The 21,394-nt window shown below is 40.0% G+C and overlaps 1 long non-coding RNA gene across 1 annotated transcript; it reads right to left on the bottom strand.

Annotated features, from left to right (window-relative positions):
• Positions 1 to 5,959: 5,959 nt before the first annotated feature.
• LOC148114385 (uncharacterized) lies at positions 5,960 to 21,095 on the bottom strand. Its single transcript, XR_015734353.1, has 3 exons — positions 20,986 to 21,095; positions 18,852 to 18,994; positions 5,960 to 6,240 (listed from the first exon to the last, which is right to left on the bottom strand). It is a non-coding gene; the product is annotated as an uncharacterized LOC148114385 (long non-coding RNA).
• Positions 21,096 to 21,394: the final 299 nt, after the last annotated feature.

The raw sequence follows: 21,394 nt of genomic DNA on the forward strand, positions 1-21,394 counted from the left end.
CCCCTGCAGTGGGGAGGGAATGGGGATTTTGCAATATCCTTTCCCCAGGAGTGGGGAGGGAATGGGGATTTTGCAGTATCCTTCCCCTGGAGTGGGGCGGGAATGGAGATTTTGCAGTATTTTTCCCCAGGAGTGGGAAGGGAATGGAGATTTTGTAGTACCCTTCTCCTGGAGTGGTGTGGGAATGGAGATTTTGCAGTATCCTTCCCCTGCCATGCCCACCAAGGCATGCCACACCCACCAAGCCACGCCCACAGAACCGGTAGTAAAAAAATTTGTATTTCACCAATGGTCTGTTTACTGTTAATTTGATTGGGGTATTGTTTACTTTTTGATTGTTGGTCTGATGTTAATCATGGTGTTAATCTATGCTCCTCTGGGTGTTGATTGCTGGTGGGGAGGCATTTGGGTCTTTTTATTCCCTTTTCGGCTTGTTGATTTTCTGTTTTGCATGGTATAAAGATGTTGCTTATGTCTATTTGTCTGTTGATGGCAGTTTGTCACAATGCCAGGCTTCCAGGAACTGTCTAGCATTTTTGGACATGGCAAGCCACTAGAATATAAATTGAGAGCAAACTCCACTTTTTAGCACCATTGACAATGTTACCCAATATAGATAATGAAACATTTACAAGAAAACAACCAAGTACCCAGGATCCCACATTTCAACGCTGAGCTGCAAATATTCTCTAGCAGTATAATGCCCTATAGTGCCGAAAAGGTCGCTTGAAAATGTCACGTGTGCATGCATGCCCTCGTCATGGCTGTGCTCCGGAAAAGCTGAACTTCCAGGTCCTAGCGTGCATGAGCACCCGACAATCAGCTGGCCGGCACGCATACGTGCACCGGGTTTTGGCACTGCTACGCACACGAAGGACAGCTGATGATCACATACACATGCATGCCAGAAACCTGGAAGACAAACAGGCAAGGCAGTGCGTGCCGGGCGAAATGGCTTTGCGTGCCACTTTGGGCACACATGCCATAGGTTCGCTCTATCATGGCTCTATAGAATAGACAATTACTTTCTGCAGCCAGTTCGTTATCAAGGTCATAAGCAAACCGCCCCCCCCTTTTTTTGCACAGAATAGCCTATTGAGTTTAGTAAAGGTTTTTTAAATGTGACAATAATCTAATAGGGAAGAATTTCAATAGTTCATTTTAATACCTCTTGGGCTCAAGGGCCAAATACTGAGTCAAATTTAGTCCTCATAGCAGGGTGCAGGATTTATTCTATTGTATTCATAGCCAGTTTCGTTGCTTTAAAAAATCTACAGGCTCACTTGCATACCTTACAAATATAAGACATAATCTTCTTAACTCCCAAAATGTATCCTATTTTTTTAGAAGTGGGTGTTCCTTAGGAAATGAAAAAAAAAGTATTTAAATTTGAAAGAATCATTTGACTTCGGAATTTAGAACAAAATTCTAATGAAAGAATGAAAAACAGCCAGTGAATCCCCTCTTTGATTTGATTGCAAAATATGCTCAATAAATTCTGAATTGCAGCCTTTTTAAAATTTTCATTCCTTTTAGAAGGTGCAATAGACCAAGAATTAAGATGTAATCTAGTTTGGGGGCAGTAATTTCCCTGCTTGTGACCTAATGAAAGAGATTGTTTCTGTTTTTTGTTAATACAAACACTCTAATTAAAAACAATGTCAGTCCATGTGTGTCTGACATATTTTGGTATAAATATTTTGCTCACACAACTAATAACTCGAATTAGTGTCAAATGTTAATTGTTACTTTTTGATGCAGCTCATTATTTTGTTCTGCCTTGGCAGTCCTTCAGTCCTTAATAGGTGTTGTATGTGGGAATGACTTTGACCTGAACTTGAGACGGAAGAACTTGAGATGAAGGTGTTCCTATTAGAAGGCTACCTTGCCTTAAAATCAGCAGTGTCATTTTTGATCTTGATGCTAGTTGTAAATTTTTTTCTTTCTCATTTATGTCCTCTTTCCTTCATGAAACTAAAGAGTGAATATTGTCCTTTCTACATTTAATTCCCATTTTATTTATATAGATTGAGAAGTGATGAGTGAGCCAACATTATCAGCCTCTCTCTCTCTCTCTCTGCCTCTACCTCTGTCACTGTCTGTCTTTGTCTCTGTCTCTGTCTCTCATCTATTACCTGTCCATTCTTTATCTGTCTGTCTGTCTGTCTGTCTGTCTCTGCCTCTGTCTCTCTCTCATCTATCACCTGTCCATCCATTATCTATCTATCTGTCTGTCTGTCTGTCTGTCTGTCTGTCTATCTATCTATCTATCTATCTATCTATCTATCTATCTATCTATCTATCTATCTATCTATCTATCTAGTCTCTCTCTCTCTCTCATCTCTCATCTGTCTTTCTGTCTGTCTGTCTGTCTGTCTATCTGTCTGTCTGTCTGTCTGTCTGTCTGTCTGTCTCTGCCTCTCTCATCTATCACCTGTCCATCCATTATCTATCTATCTATCTGTCTGTCTGTCTGTCTGTCTGTCTGTCTGTCTGTCTCTGCCTCTGTCTCTCTCTCATCTATCACCTGTCCATCCATTATCTATCTATCTATCTATCTATCTATCTATCTATCTATCTATCTATCTATCTATCTATCTATCTATCTATCATCTAACTATCTAGTCTCTGTCTCTCCCTCATCTCTCATCTGTCTGTCTGTCTATCTATCATCTATCTATCTATCTATCTATCTATCTATCTATCTATCTATCTATCTATCTATCTATCTATCTATCTAATCTTATACATTTCTATTCTTCTGAAGCCTCGTGGTTGTCCATATTTCCCATACAGAAAAGGTCAGAGTTCTCTTGTGATGTTTGTAGGATTGAATGGAATTGTAGGAAGCCAACAACATTGCACACCAAGAGAGAAACGTTTGTATCATAAAAGAAGGGTTTTTCAGACACAAGCCTTGGCCACCTTTAAGTACATAAGTGTAGGAATAGTGTATTCCATCCATGAGAACTATACTGAAAATTCTTTTCTCCTTGGAAAGAAAATTCAGAAGCAAATTGTTCCTCCTCAAACTGAATAATAATCGTAAAAGAAAAAATATAAAACATTAAGCCTGCATCTATGCAGTTCTCTGCAGTCCTTTATGGTGTTTACCAGAGCATATATGATGCAGTATTAGCAGGGGATTGCCTTGCTTGATGATCTTCCTTTTTTTGAACCAAACTATTAGAAAAATAAAAGAAACAGAAAAAAATTTATTGCCTCCATTCCTTTGTAGTAGCAATTGGTCTGAAGGTCCAGAATCTTCCCAGATTTCTGCTGCCATCTCTTGAGCTGATCTAGGATGATCCTAAAGTATTGATTGCCATGTCTATGTTTTTCAAAAGGCAACTGGACTTCCATTGTTTTTGCTTGAAGACATTGGATGAGAAGCTTCTTGGATGAGAAGTGAAATGTCTTCAAAGTAAAAACAAAGAAAGTCCAGTTGCGATTTGAAAAAGCACTTTTGGCACACTGATGACCATTATATGAAAGTAAAAGTAAAACAAAATGATTTCCAAAATGATGTTCAAGAACTACAAACATCATTTCTGCTCTGCCAAGTACAGCTTGGGAGGAAAGTAGTATGGTTCTTTGAGTAGTCTAACGTCAGACTACTAACCAATGCTCAGAATTGCTCTACTTCAGGATCTCAGCTTAAGTTTCAAATTGATTATGAATAGTGGGATGATTTCAATAATTTGTAGATCACTTTGGATGTTTTCAGATGGGATGGAGCCAAAGGCAGAGGTTTTCAAAAATATTTGAATAGTAGTGCTTGGAGACCCCCCAAGTCTGGCTGTGTTTTCACATCATGGTGGTGATGGTGGGGTGTCCTTGGGAGGGTTTGAGTGAAAAATGACAGGAATTAAAACTTTATTTATTTTATTTATTAGTTATATTTCTATGGCACCCACTCTCCGAGGACTCTGGGCGGCTTACACCAAAGACAGTATACTAAATAGCATATTGCCCCCAACAATCTGGGTCCTCATTTTACCCACCTCGGAAGGATGGAAGGCTGAGTCAACCTTGAGCCGGTGAGATTTGATCCACTGATCTGCTGAACTAGCAGTCAGCTGAAGTAGCTGCAGTACTGCACTCTAACCACTGCGCCACCTCGGCTCTTCGAAGAGTATACCAAGAGTATATTCCACCAGGGGCACCTAAGTTTAAAGGCCAGTTCAACTAAAGCAAAGAAGAACTTATATAAGAGCCACGGTGGCACAGTGGTTAGAATGCAGTACTGTAGGCTACCTTTGCTGGCTGCCTGAAATTTGGCAGTTTGAATCTCACCAAGCTCAAGGTTGACTCAGCTTTACATCATTCCGAGGTTGGTAAAATGGGGACCCAGATTGTTGGGGCAAGAGGCTGACTCTGTAAACTGCTTAGAGAGGGCTGTAAAAGCACTGTGAAGTGGTAAATAGAATAGAATTTTTTATTGGTCAAATGTGATTGGACACACAAGGAATTTGTCTTGGTGCATATGCTCTCAGTGTACATAAAAGAAAAGATACGTTCATCAAGAATCATAAGGTACAACACTTAATGATAGTCATAGGGTACAAATAAGCAATCAGGAAACAATATCAATATAAATCATAAGGATACAAGCAACAAAGTTACAGTCATACAGTCATAAGTGGGAGGAGATGGGTGATAGAATGATGAGAAGATTAATAGTAGTGCAGACTTAGTAAATAGTTTGACAGCGTTGAGGGAATTATTTGTTTAGCAGAGAGATGGCATTCAGGAAAAAACTGTTCTTGTGTCTAGTTGTTCTGGTGTGCAGTGCTCTATAGTGTTGTTTTGAGGGTAGGAGTTGAAACAGTTTATGTCCAGGATGTGAGGGATCTGTAGATATTTTCACAGCCCTCTTTTTGACTCGTGCAGTATCCAGGTCCTCAATGGAAGGCAGGTTGGTAGCCATTGTTTTTTCTGCAGTTCTAATTATCCTCTGAAGTCTGTGTCTGCCTTGTTGGGTTGTGGAGCCAAGCCAGACAGTTATAGAGGTGCAGATTACAGACTCAATAAGTAAGTCTAAGTGTCATTGCTATTGCTATATGGGGCAGAAGCAATATAGGAAGATACTGTGGAAGGTGGAAGGTCATTTAGATAACAATGGCTAATGATGATGATGGTAATGCTATCTGTTCAATTGGGTCCGATTCTCAGTGATTCAATGGACCAGCTCTCTCCACATTTTCTGATCTTGACTTCTTTCAATGGTTTATGGTTGGTGTTGGCTTTGGTGATGTCTAACCACCATGTTTTTTGGTAGTCTTGTTTTCTTTTACTGCTGACCAGTCTGAGCATGGCTGTCTTTTCCAGTGAGTTTGATCACATGGCATAGTTGAAATAAATAAGGTGGGATTTTTATGAGTCTGCCTTCCAACAATATGCCTGGTTTTAAACATTCCAGGAATTGCTTGTTTGTAATTTTTTTGTCCAAGGAATGCACCACAGCTCAAATGAGTGGTTTGTTCTCCTGTCTAAAGGTCTATGGAGATTCTCAGTCATGGTTGTCCCAAAGGTGCTTTTTCAAGAGGCAAATGGACTTTCTGTTTTTTCATTGAAGATGTTTCGCTTCTCATCCAAGAAGCTTCTTCAGCTCTGATGTGAATGGTGGGGAATGGAAGGATTTATATTCCTTGCAGACAGCTGGTCTCCTTTCTCCCACCTCCCTAGGTGTCTATGGGAAATATGATAGCGTAGCTAATCTACATTTAGTTGCCAGGATCATGAGTGAAATGCTACTGGTTCAGACCAGTTCTCCTGAATCTGTAGTAAAAAATGCTACTGGTAAAAAATCGATTTTAGTAAAAAACCGGTATTTTCAATACGACGATCAGTTGTGACATGCGATTTATATTAGCTAGAATTGTCAGATTTCCTGCTTTCTAGCTAATCTAAATCACGTGGCACAGCGGATTCCCCCTCCCCTTGCTGTTCTACTTACCTTTGCAGATTTGGAAGGCTTCAAAATGTTCCTTTTTTAGCGCTGCACGGGTGCGCCTCAGGCAAAGCGCATGCTCGGTAGCAGCCTCACAGTACCGGTTGTAGACTTCAGAGGATTCCACCGCCAGGATGATCTCCTTTTTCCATACTTGATGCGTATTCATCGTTGTTATGTTAGCCTGGGTAATTCAACACTATTTCTGGACTGCTTCTACTGCTTTGATCAATTTGTCATCCTAGTGAATCCTTGCATGCATTTGATCTCTTCACTGTCATCGGTTACTGCATAGAAGAAAGCAATAGTAAACTACTCCTGTATTTTTCCCAAGAAAAAACCACATGGATAGAAAATATGAAAAGATTGCCAATGCAGGTAGTCCTCAACTTACGACCAGAACTGAACCCAAAATTTATGTTGCAAAGTAAAACATTTGTTAAATGAGTTTTGCTCCATTTTACAACTTTTCTTGCCACGGTTGTTAAATGCAATTGTTAAGTTAGTAACATAGTTGTTAAGTGCACCTGGCTTCCCCATTGAATTAGCTTGTAAGAAGATCACAAAAGCTGATCACGTAGGACCAGGGGTGAAATGCTCCCGGTTCGGACCGGATCGCCCAGCAAAAATCCCTGTGCCCCCCCCCATGCCCAGCTGAGCCGCACAATCATCAGAGGCTTTTTTTTTTTACTTTTAAAAGCATTTTTTCTACAACCTCTTCACAACAAAAAACAAGCGTGGCTCAGCTGGGATCGTCAAAGGCTTTTAAAAGAAAAAAAGCCTCTGCTGATCAGGCAACTCAGCTCGGATCGTCAGAGCCTTTTGAAAGCATTTTTTTACAACCTCTTCACCGAAGAGGTTGTAGAAAAAATGGTTTTAAAAGAAAAAAAAATTGGCCACGTCCACCCAGTCACATTACCCCCACCCCCACCAAGCCACGCCCACAGAACCGGTAGTAACAAATTTTAGATTTCACAACTGTGTAGACCCCAGGACATTGCAACCGTCATAAATATGAACCATTTACCAAGCATTTGAATTTTGATCACATGACTGTGGAGATGCTTCAACGGTCCTAAGTGTGAAAAATGGTCATAAGTCACTTTTTCACTGCTGTTGTAACTTTGAACGGTCACTCTATGATCTGCTGTAAGTTGAAGATTACCCATATGGTTTTGATGGTCTCAGGTTGGGTGGTACTCAACATGCCTCTGAAGAAGAGCTGAAGAGGTTTCAGAATATTAATGTTCTAGATAAGTCAGGAATGGGCAATTAATTTTCCCAAAGGGCCATATGAGAAAGAGGGACTGTTGTGGAGGGCCACAGTCCTGTCCCTCTCCTGCTGCTGATGCCCCGCCTATTGCTGCCTCCGCCCACCATCGTGGATCTCACTGGGGCAGCTGGATGTCACCCACGGGTGGTAAAATGTCCAGTCTGATGTAAGTGGTCCCCAAGTGTTGACACAGACTTGATGGCACATAATCATAATCAGCTGGAGTAGGGGAGCTGTTATTCCTTCATATTAAATTAAGACTTGCATCAGCCAAACTCAACCTTATATCCATCAGACCTGTTGACTTTAACTCCCAGAATTCTCAACTCACATGATGAAAGGTTGAGAAAGGCTATCATGAAGCTCCTTACTTTAAGTACTCTGCTGGAGCAATGCCCACGTTCAGCTGTGGCCATACTTCAGAATGTTAACTTACATTAAAATTTACTTCTCAAAATAATAATAAAAATGTTACATCGTCTTTCTTCCCCCTACCCAGCAAATCGTTGCCAAAACCCTTCTTGTTTTCACATGTTAAAATCAATCCTAGACAAGTAATCCCAGTAAACACTTATTTCACAAAACTTTGCAGTTCCCGCACACATATAATCAGATGCTTAAAATGCCGAAAAGATAAAGGCAGAAGTAGACATTAAAATGCTCTTAAAGATTTGAAATAAACAAAAACAGTGATTAAGAGGACAAAAACTATTACAGGAGAAGTTTGCATTATTCAGCATTGCTAAAGGAAAACATTAATTAACCCACATCTATAGATGAGATAAAAAAAAATCCTTCCTTACTATCAGATTTTAAGGAGCATTTTTAGGGATTTTAAAATTGTTGCCATGAATAGTAGTATAAAAAGATGAGGGGGGAAGAAAATAGATTATATCCTGCTCCTTTTCCCTCTACCATAAATCAATCTTTTAATTTTTTGTATCCTTGTACTGTATCTGACACATATATATTTACTAAGAGAAGGTTTTCTACATCTGAGAGAGCTCCCACATACTTTGAATTTCACTATTGAAGTAGCTATAAAATCAGCATAAAATCGTCGGGAGGAGGACAATGTCCTTAAACAGTTCCTTGCTGAAAACTTACTACTGTCCACCGACCAAATTATCTCTTCAATAAGTTTTGTTCTTTAAGACTTCCTCAATTTCAAATATTTGGCCCATCTTCTTCACCATGGCATGCCTATCAAGACTTAGTCCCATATTGATTGACTACAAATGCAGGAGGAGTCGAAATGGGGGTTTCAATTTAAAGGAAACAACTCCAAGAAGAGAACGAATTCCAAAGACACATCAACTACAATTTCAAACCAAAAAATTCTTGAAAATAAAAGCAGGGGGAGAAGTAATCCTGAAGAAGAAAGTATTATTGATGAAGGACTGGAAAAAATATAGAAACAAAGAAAGACTGGTTATATTTTGGAGATTCTTTTATGATGTTAAAAGGTTTAACTAAAGTTGGATAACTTTTTGAACTTTATTGTAGTTTTAAAGTACTGAAGTTTAAAGATGGCTAATTTAAAAATTAATGGATAACTTCTTGAAAGTTTTGAAGCTTATATTTTGGAGAATGTTTTCTTAATGTATTGAGATTTTAAAATGCTTAAATTAAGATTATGGTGTTTTTTTTTCTTTATAAATGTGAAATGTGATAAGAGAATTTATAAAAGGAAGGTTGAAGTAGAATTTTTAAAGGGGGAGTTAACGAGGGTGAGAGAGTTTTGAATCCTGTAGTAGTTAGTATATTTTAGCTTATGTTTATTAAATGCTATATTCTGTTTTTGCTCTGGGAAGTCGGGGGGGGAGTTGGGGAGGAGGGGGTTGGGGGGGAATGATGTATAATAATTCATTTTGTATTGTTTGGTTATAAAAAATTAAAACTTTTGTTGTAAAAAAAAAAAGACTTAGTCCCATAGATCTTTTAAGAATATAATGACCCCAGCACAGATAAATAGTGGGTACTTTCTCAGTAAGGCAAACAGCCTGATCAGAGTTGTGATATTTGTCCAGATAGCACTCTGAACTTCCCCTTGTTCAGGACATAACAATGTTTCAAATAAACCAATCATAAAATCATACAGTTGGAAGATACCAATTTGCCTACCAATGCAATAAGCAAAATGTTAGATTGGCGCAGGGAAAAAGAATACGCGAGCAACGAGTGGTCCATCCTGCTCCATGTTCTCTGTTTCTTTCTTAAAATATGACCCCCATAATATATTATAACACAATCCAACTTCTCAAACCATGATTACAAATATTAAAAACTGTCCGATGAAATGCCATGAAATAAATGTGTATGGCTTTTCTACATTGCTATCCATCCAGAACTACATGAAACGGTTGCCTTGGTGTGGCCTTTAGAAGAAACTATTGAATTTAGGTCTGCAGTTTTAGGCCAAACTGTGAGAACTGGGCTGTCAGAAAAGATTGAAATGTTCAAATTAAACTGAGGTTGGCATTGATCCCTCCCAGTTTCTGTTGCATTCCATTTCTAGCGAGCCTGCATCATTCCATGTGCTTTGTGCCAATAAATTAAATTGTTTTGCAGCATTAATATTTAGGGATTTTTTTTAAAAAAAGTAAAGTATAAGGAAGAAAGCTTCCCCACTGTGAGCCATTTAAAGAGCAAAATTAAATATTATAAAACCTTATGATTAAATTCTGTCAAAAAGGTATTAATCTTGTTATATTGGCACTGAAGGTTAAGTTTTCTGTAATTACACTTTGCTGGAAACTTAACCTTTTAAGGTATTTTCTGCTAAGGAAAAAGGGAAAAGGTGCAGTTTGAATTCTCCAGAAAGAAGGAGGAAAAAGGTTAAAAGGGATACCTAAGCCAGAATCCCATTTATAGATCATCTAGTCATTTATTAATTTATTAAGTGTTGACTTAATAAATTTTACTTGTTACACAAGGCTTAATAATGAGGAACAAAGTCCTACTCCAGGAGCTTCACTGATGACAAAAAGGAAGATGGGCTGCCAAGCCTTGGAATAACTAATGTTAGATGATCCAGCACCCATTTTAAAACCAGTTTAGAAAAGGCATTCCACTTTTTGTTTGTTTTACTCAACCAATTGCTAGAAAGATTGTGGCTGGATTAGGATTGCACTACAAAAGTGAACAAAATGGAAACTGGATGGAAATTGATGGGCTCACATTCTCTACTATTGTAAAAAGTTGACCCAATCCCTAGATTGGTGCTTTCGATGGTGAAAATCAGACAGAACCCAACAGGATATGTGCTATAGCTATTCTCATGAGAATAGCAATAGCAATAGCACTTAGACTTATATACTGCTTTACAATGCTTTACATCCCTCTCTAAGCGGTTTACAGAGTCGTCATATTGCCCCCAACAATCTGGGTCCTCATTTTACCGACCTTGGAAGGATGGAAGGCTGAGTCAGCCTTGAGCTTGGTGAGATTTGAACTGCCAAATTGCAGGCAACCGGCAGTCAACAGAAATAGCCTGCAATACTGTACTCTAACCACTGCGCCACCATGACTCAGAATGTTTTCAGGTTACCTGCAGCTAAATTTGGATGCACTATCACTGGGCAGGGGTGAAATCCAGCAGGTTCTGAAGAACTGGTAGTGGAAATTTTGAGCAGTTCGGAGAACCGGCAAATGCCATTTCTGGCTGGCCCAAGAGTGGGATGGGAATGGAGATTTTTCAGTATCCTTCCCCTGCCACACCCACTAAGTCACACCATGCCCACCAAGCCACACCCACAGAGCCAGTAGTTAAAAAAAAAATTAGATTTCACCACTGTCACTGGAGTGTTATGTGACCTGTTTTAATACACTTTTTGGGAAAACAAAACATCCGTTCACTCTTCCTAACATGCTCAAGGGAAGCCCACATTGGATAATCCTTAAACTTAAATGTGGAGTCCTTTGGTATTCTCTGAGTTTGGTTGTTTTCTTGCAGATGTTGCATCATTCGGTGCTGATGATGTTACTTAGTTGGGTAATGAAATGTCTGCAAGCAATCAATCAAGAACCCCACAGTTCAACCCTGAGCTGCCAATATTCTTTTCTATTAAAACTTGAATGTTGACATCCTTCAAGCTTCTAGCATGACTAAATCAGGGTTAGTGATGTAATAAGGTGGCTATAATGAATTTAACAAAGAAAAGAATGGCATTGAGAAATCCATGCATCTAATGTATATTTTAGCTTTAGCATTTCCCCCCTCATGGTAGAGGACTTGCATCACTACTGAAAACTTTCTGGATATTTATTAAAGCAGAAATTGCCCTCCCATGTCCTGACATCTTATGTAACTTTTGGATACTCTGAGGGTTGTAAAGTCAGGAAGGCTAGCCATGACAGCTCTCTTTGAGCTTGGGGACCCTGGAAACAGAAATATAATATTGTTCAAAGAAATAAACCGTTGCTAATGTTTCCTTTTTGATGAGTTAAAAAAAAGTGTGTGTGTGTGTGTGTATTTGTGTGTGTGTGTGTGTTGATTCTAGTTTAAATACAGCTGCAATGATTCTTACATGTTGCACAGCTGTTCAGCACACTGGCAGCTGTCCACATCTTATGAGTCCCGTCATGCATTTTCCACTATTGTCTTTCTGACACATAAAGAATGTGTCTTTAATTCTTAGAAGGAAAGTGATTTGTTGATTTTTTTCCCCCCAGGTAGATTTTGCTGCAGAATGTAATAAATCTACAGTTCTATGGTTTTAGCCTCGATCAAGCGCCTTTAATCCTCCCATTCTGATTGTGTACAGCAAAGGATAAACAGCTTTCTCTGATTCTCCATGTATTTTGCAAACTAGGGACTTATTTTAGAGATCTCGTACCCAAGCCTCGTTAAATTGAATTCCTACTTTGGAAGAACAGGCATAAACACCCTTTTCCAAGGGCCCCTTCAAGGGGTGCATTCGCCACTGCTGTGAGTAAAGAGGCCCAACGCATCATTCTTTTTCTGTTCACCAAAGGGAGCATAGAGGAAGTCCTCGACTTACAGCCACTTGTTTAGCGGCCATTCGAAGTTGCAACAGCATTGAAAACAGTGACCTACCACCGCTCTTTGCACTTATGACTAGCACAGCCTCATGGTCACATGATCAAAATTTGGATGCTTGGCAGTCAGCATGTGTATATGATGGTTGAAGCATCCTGATTGTCATTTGTGCCCTTTCTAGCCAGCTTCAGAAAAGCAAAGTCAATGGGGCAATCCAGATTTACTGAACAACTGTAACAAAATTGGGTGCAACTCACTCAATGACCATCTTGCTTAACAATGGAAATTCTGGTCCTGGTTTTGGTCGTGGATCAAAGACTAATTGTAGAGCCTTGTCTGGACTGCAAAACTCTGGGCAAAATCTACACCTATCTCTTGGCTTATATGTGGGGGTGTCAAACTGGCAGCCCATGGGCCAGATACATCAGGTTCAGGTCACGCCCACCCCAGCTACGCAAAGGCAAAAAAAAAAAAAATCACAATTATGTCAAGATATGTCACATGATGCGATCGAATTTGACACCCGTGATCTAGTGGTTATGTGGAAGTTTGCACCCAAATAAGGCAATTTTATAAAGCTCAGGAATGTACTCAAATGTGGATCACCCGTATCCAGTGGTAGTATTCAGCCGGTTCTATCTGGTTCGGGTGAATCAGTAGCGGCGGATACGGGAGGCTCCATCCACCTGGACATCATCACATCCTGTTTTTGATGCTCTCTGCATGTATGGAGATGGCGTCTGTCGAGCGAAGCGAGGGAGCACACACACTCACATTTGCAAACTAGTAGTGAAGGTAAGGGAATACCACCTCTGTCTGTATCACAGAATAAACTATGCGTCCATTTCCCATCACAACTGGATTGCCACTCAAGTTGCATCATACCACTACAATATTAAACCTCATAAACTTAGAATAAACGTAAGAAGCATATCTGACTGAAACCCCAGAAGAAGTGATACATTATTGTTTAGATGACGTAAGGAGAGATGAAGTCAAGTTGTATTTCTCAATTAGGCATATTCCAGTTTATAGGACTTGTTTTACCCAGTGGAAATTGATTGAGAATGGATGGGGAAAATTTGAAACGATGAATTTTGTATGCATGTCTTAAATCAGGGGTCCCCAATCTCCAGGCTGCATCTACTACCGGGCTGTGGCATATTTGGAGCTATGTGAGTGGGGGGCTGGTACATGTGCACAGCTTAACTTGAGCAAGTCAAGCTGCGGCCTGCTGCTCGCATGGCCCGGTTTCCTTCTCCCCCCCTCCCACACGCCGCCAAGCCACAAAGGTTGAGGACCTTGTCTTAAAACCTATAACAACAACATTATTAATTGGAATAATACTGGTTTGAATTCTACTATGAGGTAGTGATTAAGCTAATACTATAGTACCTGTGTTTCCCCAAAAATAAGACCTGGTCTTATATTTTTTTGGGCTCCAAAATAAGCACTAGGACTTATTTTTGGAGAAACATGATTTCAGGGTGATCAGCCCAGCTGGGCACCCACCCCCTGCCACATGGATAAGAGGCGGCAAGCGCATGGAGACTGACAGAAAGGCAGATGATCCCAATGTGCCCCGCGGGCTGCAGCCAAACCGAGAATTGCAAAGATGAGCAGCCCATAGCTGCCCACCTTCTCCAGCCCACTGACTCTTAGCTTTCCCGTTGCCTGTGTGGCACGTCCATATCATGTGCCTCCCCTCGCCTCTGCCTCCGCCTGTGCTTGGACAGGTAATCAACTCACCTGTGTTGCGCAGGCTGCAGCTGCTGCCAAACACAGTTGGCTAGCATGCATTCGCTGCCTCCTGTGCTGGCCTTCACTAGGGCTTATTTTTGGGGTATGGCTTATATTAGGCACATGCTTAAAAATCAGGCTAGGGCTTATTTTCGGAGTCGGTTTTATTTTCAGGGAAACACCGTACAACAATTTTAAGCTTGCTTTGGAGAATCCGTTTTTTCTGTTGTCTACTGTCTCCCTGTCTAAAAGTATGCATATTATAATTCCTAGAATTTGATTTCTGTGAGAAACAATACAGGTAGTCCTTGACAGTTCGTTTAGCGACCTTTGAAAGTTACAACGGCATTGAAAAATGTGACTTATGACCATTTTTCACACTTATGACCATTGCAGCATCCCCATGGTCATGTGATCGAAATTCAGAAGCTTGGTAACTAACTCACATTTATGACGGTTGCAGTCACCCAGGGTTATGTAATCACACGTTGCAACCTTCTCACTAGCTAGAAGTCGATGAGGAAGCCAGGTTCACTTGAAAACCGTGTTACTAATTTAACAACTGCAGTGATTCACTTAACAACTGTGGCAAGTAAGGTCATAAAATGGGGCAAAACCCACTTAACAAATTTCTCATTTAACAACTAAAATTGTGGGCTCAATTTTTATTTTTTTTTTAATTTGATTTATATGCCGCCCTTCTCCAGAGACTCAGGGCGGCTTACAATGCGCTAAGCAATAGCCTTCATTCTTTTTGTATATTTATACAAAGTCAGCTTATTGCCCCCACAACTGGGTCCTCAATTGTGGTCGTAAGTTGAGAACTACCTGTATTAAGTAGCAAAGGAAAATACAATTTTTGTCAATTCAAACCAACTCCATTTTGCTTTCAAACCAACATAGGAAATATACCATTATGAGCTACACAGGAAAAGAACAGAACAGGCTACCTATGTTATAAGTAATGAAAGTATTTCAAGTTTCATTTCTCTTGCTAAATCTTTTTTAATTTGTACCTACCAATTTTTTCCCATAGTAATATTGATTTATCAATTTTTGTTGGCTTGGTACCTCCCAAATGCATTGGAGAGATAGTAACTTCCATTACCCCCAGATAGGCAATAATTATGTAGCTTCATCGTTATGAAGCTATTAATTATGAAGTGTTGCTGTTCAACAATTCTGTAAGATGCCTTATTTGATAAAGCTAATTTATTTTTCCCACACGTTCTCCAACCATCTCCACCAAGGTCCTTATTTGCTATAATGATTCCTTCACAATGCATCTAGATAGTGATCATGTCCTCCCTTTAGCTATACATATTTCACTCTTTTAATCTTTCAACATAAATCAATCATTTAGCTGATTCTTCATCTGTCTTCCTTTTGAATTTTCAACAATTTCTATCATCTTCTGAAACTACTGTGCTCAAATGCTGGTGTTGGGGCACAGCTGTCTTTTTACTTGAGAGGAAGTTTCATTGAATTTAGTGGAGTTTACGTCTAAGTGGCACGATGGGGGTCGGTTTCTCCCCAATTTAGCACATAAAAAGCAACTCTCCTGAAACAAGGGGGAACCCTGCTCCCCCCCCCGGGAGAATATTTGCAAACTTTTGGTTCTCTCATATAACACACCAAGGTAAAAATAACCTGTAGAGAATGATTAAAAGGGACAGGAGCAATAGAGAGGAACAGCTGTGCTGCTTATTTAAAATATTTATTCCTGCTCAGAAATCCAAAATAATGAACTAGGCAATGCCATAGGGAACAACTGAATTAAAATATGTAGGGGAAGCTATAGTCACAATATTTTTGGGTGTCTGTTAGCGTTCTCTTACCCAAGATGTGTATGATGTTTGCAGTTCTTTCAAAGAGGCCTGAAGTTGTAGTGATGCAAGATCTTGTGGAGGTCCAAATGACCTCATTAAATTCTGATCCTCGAGCTGGTAGAAAACTAGCATAAAATTTGCTGTCCCAATTTCTGAACCCTTTTCTGCCATAGTAATAGATAGTTTCAATATGGGCCAATTAAAGGAATTTAATGGGTGTGTTCCAGTGGTGGGTTTAAAACATTTTTACTACTGGTTCTGTGGCCGTGGCTTGGTGGCCGTGGCATGCCTTAGTGGGCATGGCAGGGGAAGGTTACTGCAAATTCTCCATTTCCTCCTGATCAGCTGGGACTCGGGAGGCAGAGAATAGATGGGGGTGGCGCCATTCAGAATTTTTACTACCGGTCCTCCGAACTGCTCAAAATTTCCACTACCGGTTCTCCAGAACTGGTCAGAACCTGCTGAAACCCACCTCTGGTGTGTTCCCTCCACTTTGTGCTCCCACCCAGTTTAAAATGTGCTGAATTTAAAATGGTTTGGCTGACCAGTCACAAAAGCAGAAGACAAGTTTGGGGTGAAGTAAGAGGAAGTGACCAAGTTCAAAACAACTCTTTCTTCAATGGGTGTTCCAATAGAATGACAGTGCAATGATTTTAATCCTGTCTTCTTGACCAGCAATGCTTGGAAGTAGCCAGGGTTGGCCATAGAAGTGGAATGAAGTAAGTAAAGCACTTTGAAAATATGGCCATGTTAGGCACCTGATTGCTAGAACTAACAACATACAGGTACATATCTATGGAGATTCTCAGTCATCCAGGTCCTGGTTGTCCCAAAGGTGCTTGTTCAAGAGGCAACTGGATTTTCTGGTTTTTCTTTGAAGACGTTTCGCTTCTCATCCAGGAAGCTCATTTCAGAACTGAAGAAGCTTCTTGGATGAGAAGCAAAATGTTTTCAAAGAAAAATCAGAAAGTCCAGTTGCCTCTTGAAAAAGCACCTTTGGGACAACAGGATAGATAGCTGGTAAAACCTGGGTTTCTTTTCTGGTTTAAGAGAACCTCTTTTTAAAAGACTGGTTTAAAAACACATGAAACCTCTATTTAAAGAGCCCAGAGAACGGGTGAATTTCAGATGCTAGAAAAAATATATGTCCTTATCTTCAAAAAAGGGAATAGAAAAAAAATACCCATCAGTCAATCTGATGCTGCTATATGCAAAGATCCCACAGACAGTCATAAATAGTTTGATCTATCTGTCAACACCCTTTAAATAATCTGGAAATTGTCAGAGGTTGAAGTGTCCCTGGGAGCAGAAGATTTGACCTGATATTCACAATTGGATGATAAAATGTATTCCAGTGCAATCTTGCGCAGATTTTCAGGGAAGCAACTTCTGTTCTGGCCCACAAGAAGTTCTTTCAAATATACGGAGCCAGGATTGGGCATTTCCAGAAGGGTACAGATAAAGGCTAGGTGAGTCTCACAAAATAATATAGCAACAACTCCTGGCAGTTTGTATAAGCAAGGAAATTTCATCCCCTTCAAAGGCAAAACAGAAGCCGAGAGAGTCTATTTATAATTTGGGGGATTTTTGAAATCATAACTCTTTCATTAGAAAATGCCTTAAGCCCACAGACATGGCAATCAAACACTGTAATATCCGGTGTCATGTGAAAAGTGCCTTCTGTATTTTAGCAAACATCATCAAAGGGCTTAAGCTGAAATGAGGCGTGTTTTTTAAAAATGTGCTGATAGTTGTAAGGGGCCTTGGTGGGTGAAGATGTTTATCAGGAAACGGACACCAAATTATTTTTTTAAGAGAAAAGAAAAGAAAATCCTGTGATTGGAATGGTTCTCCAAGATTTGGGCCTTGAAAAAAAGAGAAGCATATATATGTGTATGTGTGTGTGTAAAAAAGGCTCTGACGATCGTGCGCCACAGCTGTGATCGTCAGAGCCTTTTTTTTACCTTTAAAAGCATTTTTTTACAACCTATTCGCCTGAATAGGTTGTAAAAAAATGCTTTAAAAAAGTAAAAAAAAAAAAAAGTTGGCCACGCCCACCCAGTCACATTAACACCCCCCCCACCAAGCCACGCCCACAGAACCGGTAGTAACAAATTTTACATTTCACCATTGTTAATTTTTTTTTTTTTTTTTTAATTTGATTTATATGCCGCCCTTCTCCGAAGACTCAGGGCGGCTTACAATGTGCTCAGCAATAGCCTTCATCCTTTTGTATATTTATACAAAGTCAGCTTATTGCCCCCACAAACTGGGTCCTCATTTCACCTACCTTAGAAAGGATGGAAGGCTGAGTCAACCTTGAGCCTTGGCGAGATTCGAACCCTGCAGTAATTGCAGGCAGCTGGTCTTAAGCAGCTTAATAACAGGGTGCCTTAAACCCTAGTACTACCAAGGCTCTTTAATGACCGTATAATTGGTTTAACAAAGGCATTGAATGTCCTTTTGGCTAATTGAATATCAAAACACAGGCAATAATAGTAGGTTGGTTGAATTATGAACCATAGCTGTAAACTAGTGGTCAAAGACGGGTAGAATCAGTGAAGTAGAGTGAGATATATAATAAATTCCTGGTTCGGCAAAGCCCAAACCAGTGGTGAAATCCAAATTTTTTTACTACCGGTTCTGTGGATGTGGCTTGGTGGGCATGGTGTGGCTTGGTGATTGTGGCAGGGGAAGGATACTGCAAAATCTCCATTCTCACCCCACTCTGGCGGCTTGGTGGGCATGGTGTGGCTTGGTGGGCGTGGCTTGGTGGTTGTGGCAGGGGAAGGATACTGCAAAATCCCCATTCCCACCCCACTCCAGGGGAAGGATACTGCAAAATCTCCATTCCCACCCCACTCTGGGGCCGGCCAGAGGTGCTATTTGCTGGTTCTCTGAACTACTCAAAATTTCTGCTACCGATTCTCCAGAACCTATCAGAACCTGTTGGATTTCACCCCTGGCCCAAGCCGTAGGAAGAAATTAGTAGAAAGTAAAAAGAGCATAAAATAAGAACAGGTTTAAAGAGCTACAACTTTACTCATTAGCTACCTTGCCACGAACGTCTTTCTGGTTCCTTTGCAGGAATTGCTAAAAGGCTGGAGAAAAAGAACTAAGGGAAACTTGAGGCCTGAGGAGAGTTAGCATTCCAGAGCAGGGTGAGGCCAAAGAGCAGTTCCTGACAGGAATTGAGTCTGAAATTAAAACAAAATTCAATGGTTGGTAAGGATGCTTGAAGAGTTCATTTGCCATGAAATCCAATCAAAGTGATCCATATCTCTTAGCCAAGAGATGGGCCAGAATATAAACAATCTTTGGGGTTTGCTTGGTTTTAAAATGCATGCCCATTGTCATAAATCTACACTGAATCCAGCATTTCAAGACAGATGTCAGTACAATTTTTTTTTTTAAAAAAAGATGACTTTGAAAAAGGGACAAACACATGTGAAAGTAAATCTGAAATAGAAATGCATCCTAATTTCATGCATTCAAAATGACAACCACCTGCATCTTTTGAACTAGCTTGGTTGATGTGAGAGGCCAGGATTTGAAGGGCCCAGCTTCCACCATGACTTCTTTTTGATATCTCTGCAGATGTCCTTGGAAAAGAAGATGAGGTGCATTGAAGTTAGCGATGCATTTGCTACAAGTTCTCAAGCTGAAAGCAGTGTGAGGATGGACAATTTTTTGGGACACTACAATGTATTTAGAATCACAGAATGTATTTTTTATTAGAACTGCTATAATAAGGAAAAACTTTGAATGTCTGAATCTCCTTCTCCTTCTTTTATCGTCATGCCTTGGTAGCAGATCTTCTCTCCGTCCGTCAAGGGCATCATCTACATCAGTGTTTCTTGGCCTAACAATTTTAAGAGGTGTGGACTTCCACTCCCAGAATTCAAAACTGAGAAACGCTGTTCCATAACTTCTACAAAGAGGACTATTGCTTTGGTGGATTTGTAGCTCCCTCTCATTGCGTCTGCACAGATTTCTTTTGGCAAATCATCACACAAATGCACTTAGTATGAACCACAATTGTGGATGGAGATCACTAATTGAATAGTAATATCTGTGCTTTGCTATTGGTCAGCTATGTTACAGCTGGTAACTTAGCTGACTTTGGCTGACCTTGAAAAGGCTTAAGTAAGGTTGGACCGAATTCAAAGGCAGGTGGGATGTTGCTAGATAATCCTAAGGGTTGGGATTGTGGACTAGACTCAGAAGGGGGAAGAAAAGCCAGGAAGAGGAAAGACTATTCTTAATTTGCTGCCAAAAATCCCTATATCATGGACATAGATATATCCATGTAGTTACTTGGAGTCCAGCTTAACTCGGGGGAATCTTTACCTGTTGTAAAGCTGAAGGGAGCATGGACTGACTCATGACTTGGCAAGTACTTTGAAGTCTGTGGAAGATGATGACTAGAGGTAGGTCAGTTTCAAGTTACTTTTTGAAGGATTGGGGAATGGCAAGTGGTTTTCATCAAAGAAATACATTTTCCTAAGCTATTCCTTCACAACTGAAAATCCATTTTTTTTTTAAAAAAAATCCTTACCCTCATTGATAGGTCACTGGTAGTCACTACTTCTTCCCCAATTATAGTTTGTTTCTCCCTTCTAGATTAGGCCTATAATATTCCAACTCAATCAAATATCTCAAAAATAAGAGAAATGAAGTCAACAAGAGTAGTAGAATACAAGTTATCCTAAGTAATAATGGGAATTATGATCAAAAGTAATTAAACAGGAAGTCTTGATACTGCTGAGAATAGTCTTGCTGATTGATTGAATGGACTCAGGGCTAATTTATGGGGAAGGTCCATAACTATTCAAAAAATGATAGTTATAATCTGTGATGGCCAATAATTTCAACTGAGTCCAAAACTCCAATTCTAAACCTTACTCATCTCAAGGAAGACAATCCCTTTTGGTCTCTAAAATCAACAACAACAACAAGCTACCTGTAACTACATGTATACCATTTGTTTGAAATGGTATAGGGTTTCCTGCTTGAGCAGGGCAATTGACTAGAAGACCTCCAAGTTCCTTTTCAACTCTATGATTCTATGTTCTGTGTTCTAATCTTTCTATGTTCTAAACTATCTTCTATGTTCTCATCTTTTAAAATAAGATTGTGCCAATGGTCATTTGAATCCACCCATGGTTTTCTGTGTCATTCCACTCACCTGGAATTTAATATTAGATGCTCCAAAGAAATGTGTAGCACCTGCAGTGGAGAAGATATGGGTCAGCTTTAGAAGAGCATCATCATCCAACTCTGTTTGCCAAACCATCTATTTGTTTAAGGCTGGAACTTTCAGTATCTTTGTCCCCCTTTGGCTTTGAGAAATCTCATTGGCAACAGCTCATTCAAATCAAAAGGGTGTCAGGAACGGCAAAAATCAAAACACACCATTGGCTTTATATCAAAGAGGGCTGTTGAATGTTGCAAACAAGTAGGAACCCGTGGAACCCAGCTCAGGGGGGAAGGGAAATGGCATAGAAATTACGTCAAAGGATCTCAGGTTCACTCTATCCCACTTCTATGCTCTCTGTCCTTTCACCCCACCTGACTTCCAAGAAGGAAGAACATGG

The sequence above is a fragment of the Pantherophis guttatus genome, chromosome 4, assembly GCF_059756535.1.
Source record: "Pantherophis guttatus breed Tessera chromosome 4, ASM5975653v1, whole genome shotgun sequence".
Lineage (NCBI taxonomy): Eukaryota > Metazoa > Chordata > Lepidosauria > Squamata > Colubridae > Pantherophis > Pantherophis guttatus.